A 5,142-nucleotide genomic window follows, 5' to 3' on the forward strand; every position below is an offset into this window, starting at 1 on the left:
ATCCGTCTCCCAAGGAGCAGCTGGTGGATTCGAACCACGTGCCTTTGAGATTGCAGCACAGCTTCTCACTGCTAGGCCATCAGAGTGCCCTATTTCATATGCATAGCAAGGGACTAAAAAGAGCTCAATCAGGCACACCTTAGTCTTTCAGCTGACATTGTTGCTCTTCAGCTCTCTGACAAGGCCCTTGACAATGTGACATGAACAGCAATTATTCCAGGCCCACAAAAGAAGCATCATTTTCCCCCGATCCATCTCTATGATTCTCATTTCCATAAATATGTCAAAGCATGATTTTTGGTACCAGCTTGGAGAATAATACGGAGAACCTCTGGTGTGGATTTCTATTCAGATGGTTGTGTGTATGTTTTGAGGTTGGAGATTTTTTTCCCCCAGCAGGATGAAAAAAAGCACTCCACACCCCCTTGCTCTCCCCAGTTCTCTCTGTTCCCAAGCTCCTGTCAGTGACGAGATGGAATGGGGGGGAAAGACATTCTCTCCTGGGCAGGGCCAAGCTGACAGCCAAAATGACCAGCTTCAGCAGTCTCCTGGTCGTGCCTTTTTTCTTCCTCCTTGGAAAGCAGGAATAGGCGTGCATAAATTAATCCCAGGGAACGCTGCAGCCGATAATTAGAGCCAGGCATGTGAGGAGAAAGGTGGAGTGCAGAGCCCTTGTCACCCAGAGATGTAATTTCATCTGGAAAAATGCGCATAGCATGTCGATTGACCTGCAGCTGCCGGCATCCGTGATTTAAAAACCCATCAACAGAACAGCAGAGGGGTGTCTGATGGCACGTGGAGAGGTGTCATATTTCGGCACCTTTATTCCAGACTTTACAAGTCTGAAAGTGATAGGTGTGGTCAGCTGCTGGTGGGGGGTGTGGGTGGTCAGCAATGAATCCACAGTGAGGGTGTTGAGGGCCAAGCTCTGTCCAGGCCTGCCCCAGAGTCTTGACGCTTTGTACATTGATTGGCTTTGATTCACCGCACCAGGCCTTTTAATCAAGCTCTCCTGCATAGGGTCGCTATGAGTCGCCTGCAACTCGAAGGCACTTAACAACAATAACACCAACACAGAGAAAGAGAGATCAGTTGGCCCAGTGGACAGAAAGTGATGCTACCAAGCCAAACGTGAGTCACTTTTAATCCGCAGCCCTCGGGCCTCTCTTTCACTGTTTTTGTTCAAACATTCCTCTAGGTCGTATAGCCTTGGTGGACAAGTTGCCGTCCTGCGGTCACTTGTGGCTGCTGTGAGGCTGAACACTGTGACACAGATGTGTCAAATGCATTAATGGTTGGGTACCCAATGCAGACAGAGAGTGGGGTGGAGCTCCCCGATTAAAACAAGCTTGGAAGCAGGTGTGGCATCCACTTCCATAATAGCTTCTCTCCGGAAACCCTATGAACCTGGAGAGAGGATGAAAGGCACCCAAGCATCGAGGACTCTCCTTCATAGGGTCGCTATGAGTCACCTGTGACTCGATGGCACTTAACAACAACAACAACAACAACAACAACAACAACAACAACATCTCAGTCTAAAACCTGACCCTCATCCCAGACATTCCAGCATACATCCCTTCATAAATCTTTGGAAAAAGAAACCAACAGATCGAAGATGTATGAAGGATATGAATACAACCTCAGCATAGCCCCCTTCCATTTTTTCAAGAAATAATGAGAGCATTATCCCTAGTTTATGGATTCCATAAAGATTGCTTGGATGCCAACACAGTACTAACAGCTATCTAAAGTTGTAATAAAAAAAAAGTCATGAGAAAGGATGTCACCGTGAGGACTAAGGTGCACATTATACATATGATAGCATTTCCAATTGCTGTATCTGAAAGTTGGACACTAGACAAGGAAGACAGAAGAAGCATTGATGGCTTTGAATTGTGTTGGGGAAGAGTGTTGAATATTCCATGGACGGCCCCCCAAAATAAACAAGTCTGTCTTGCAGGAAGGGTAACCACGGTGATCTTCAGAGGCAAGATTTACACAGAGGCCTCCGCAGTGCATTGAAAACAGGCTGAAATACCTCCAGGATGGAGCAGATTTTGATGATATAATGTGATTCTGTTGTGTACTATAAGAAGGAGAATGAGGCATCCTCCTTTGTTTCCAGCTGGGAGCTGGGGCCTGTCAGTCCTGTGTGTGAAGTCCCTCTCAGGGAGGAGTGATAGGGAATGGCAAGGGACACACTGACAAAGGAGATTAATCAGAACAGGCTTTGACAAGCACTGTGGCAATTGGACAATTAAAACAGACATGGCGGGGGGGGGGGGGAAAGAAGAACGAACTGGGGAGGAGGGTGGAGAAAACAGTGCAACAATGAATGAATGAAAACCCAAAATCTCTGTAAATGTTCATTAAAACTAATAAAATTTAATAATAATAAAAAAAGAAGGAGAATGAGGGAATCACAGCCTTTGAGCTGTGATGTTGGAGAAGTCTATTGAATATCTCATGGATTGCCCAAAGAACAAACAGGTCTGTAAACTTTCTTGGAGAAGGCTCAGCCAGGGTGACCCTGAAAGGCAGGGAATGGGGGACTTGGGCTTATGTCCTTGGGGGCTGTGGTCAGGAGGGGGGCCAGTCCTTGGAGAAGGGCATCCTGTTGGGGAAGGTGGAGGGTCAGAGACAGAGAGGGAGACCCCACTTTGAGGACGATGGACACAGTGACCACACCCACAGCCTGGAGAGTGTCAGAGAGGTTGAGGTTGGGACAGAGGACAGGACAGGGCTCAGAGCTTCTGTCCACAGGATCACCAGGAATCAGGCTTAACTCAATGGCATCTCAGAACCACAACAATTGTAATTATTGTTATAAAGACACACATCTGTGAATGCCTGGAGTCCAACCTATTTAAAAAACAAAACCCACATCTCCAGCTTGGTCTGAAATGAAAATAAAAATGAGAGAAGGGATGAGATGTACATTGAAAGTATTGGAATCTCTCCCTATCTCCCAGTAGTGAAGGGGTGCTCGGATAGGACAGGTGAGATGCTTGGGGGAGGTAATTGGACAGGGTTAATAGGTCTCGTGGAGCGAATGCCCTCAGGGACCAGATGGCAGGACATAAGGAGCGTGATGGATAGACCAGCCCCTCATGGCAGAGACTAACATTAACCCTGGATCCTGCAGAGAGCGAGGTAATTGTCCATGGCCACTCACTACTTGCCGATAAAAGACACTTATCCTGCCACAAAACACACCACGCTGAATGCCTTCCAATTCCTTCTCTCAGCTGGAGTTTATGGGCAAGGGACGAAAATGGATGCCTTCCAGCTGTGGTGTCAGAGAAGAGCGTCGAATATCCCGTGGACTGCCAAAAGAAAACACAGTTATGTCTTGGAGGAAGGTCAACCAGGGTGGTCCTTGGAGGCCAGGATGAAGAGACCTGGTCTCACATCATTTGGGGCATGTGGTCAGGAGGGGCCAGTCCCAGTCCTTGGAGAAGGACATCGTGCTGGGGACAGTGGAGGGTCAGAGACAGAGAGGAAGACCCTTGATGAGGTGGATGGACAGTCACCACAGCCATGGCTGTGTATCTCTCATATGGGGAAGGAGAGAGAGATTTAGATATAATATCATGGATAATCTCTCTCTCTCTTTCTCTCTCTCTCTCTCTCTCTCTCTCTCTCTCTGTGTGTGTGTGTGTGTGTGTGTGTGTGAAGAGAAAGATAGAAATACAGGGAAAGAGAGAGAGAAGAGAAATATAGAAATAGAAATGGAGAGAGAGAGAGAAGAGAAAGATAGAAATTGAAATACAGGTGGGGAGAGAGGGAGAGAGAGAGAGAGAGAATAAGCCCTAAATTCTTCAGTCAGGTGGCAGGCAGGGTGAAGAGTTGGAGATGTCAGGTGGGACATGTATATTTATAGGAAAACAACTGTTTTTTGCTTCTAAGATACTCCCCGGACTGGATCAGGCCCTCCCATGTGGCAAAGGGCAATGGGTGAGACCAAGGGCAGGGGCTGACTGCCGTCTGACTGCTTCCCTGTCCAAAACATGAAAGCACCAGAATCCAGACTAGCAGACACACAAAATTCACCATTGGATAAAGGTCTGACAGGTCCTGCTGTTGAAGACCGTGCCAAAGTGCTGGTGAGCAAGGATGTTACATTTAAGACTAAGGTGTGGCTGACCCAAGCAATTGGGTTTGTGGTGGTTGTTGTTGTTGTTGTTGCTTTTCCTGTCACTTTCTTTGCATTTCAATGCTGGACATTGGATGAGGAAGACTGCAGAAACATGGTTGCCTTCGAGTTTTGGTGTTGGAGAAGAAGACTAAATAAGTCATGGATTGGCAGAAAAATAAACAGGTCTGTCTTGGAGAAAGCACAGCCAGGGTTGACTTGAGAGCTTCTAAAATCACCACCACCACCACACAGCTCGGAATTTCCCAAGAGTGTCCTTGATGTTGACTTTTGAGGGCTTCACAAGATCTTCAGTAGCAGAAGAGATGGCTTATGAACCGTCTGAGGGAAGGGGAGGTGGGGGGCATTCTTTAAACAGATATTTCCTGCCCAAGGTGTTATTCACTCCTAGGTGACTCAGTAAGCCTTGTCTGTCACCGTTCTGACGTTCCATCAGGACACACAGCTTGAGAGCCATCTGCCTTGAAGAAATGTCTCTGTCACTCACCCATCAACAAGAGAGAGCAAATGTCTTTCCATATCAAAAATAGCCTCTATCTATATGTTTCTATTTCTAGCTAGATCTGTAGATAGGTATCTATTTAGAGAAAAATGTCTATAGACATGGATAGATAGGTGTAGATAGATGGTTAAATAGAGGGGTGGATAGACAGGGAGGGAGGGAGGGAGAGAAATGGATGGATAGATAGATAGATAGATAGATAGATAGATAGATAGATAGATAGATAGATAGATATAGATGATAGAGATAGAAGAGAGATAGATGATAGATAGATAATAGAGATAGATGATAGGTGATAGAGATAGATAGATGATCGATAGATAGATACAGATAGATAGATAGATGATAGAAGAAAGATAGATAGATAGATAGATAGATAGATAGATATAGATGATAGAGATAGAAGATAGATAGATGATAGATAGATAGATAGATAGATAATAGAGATAGATGATAGGTGATAGAGATAGATAGATGATAG

The sequence above is a fragment of the Elephantulus edwardii genome, unplaced genomic scaffold (assembly GCF_000299155.1).
Source record: "Elephantulus edwardii isolate Elephantulus edwardi_28Jun2011 unplaced genomic scaffold, EleEdw1.0 scaffold00410, whole genome shotgun sequence".
Classification (NCBI taxonomy): domain Eukaryota; kingdom Metazoa; phylum Chordata; class Mammalia; order Macroscelidea; family Macroscelididae; genus Elephantulus; species Elephantulus edwardii.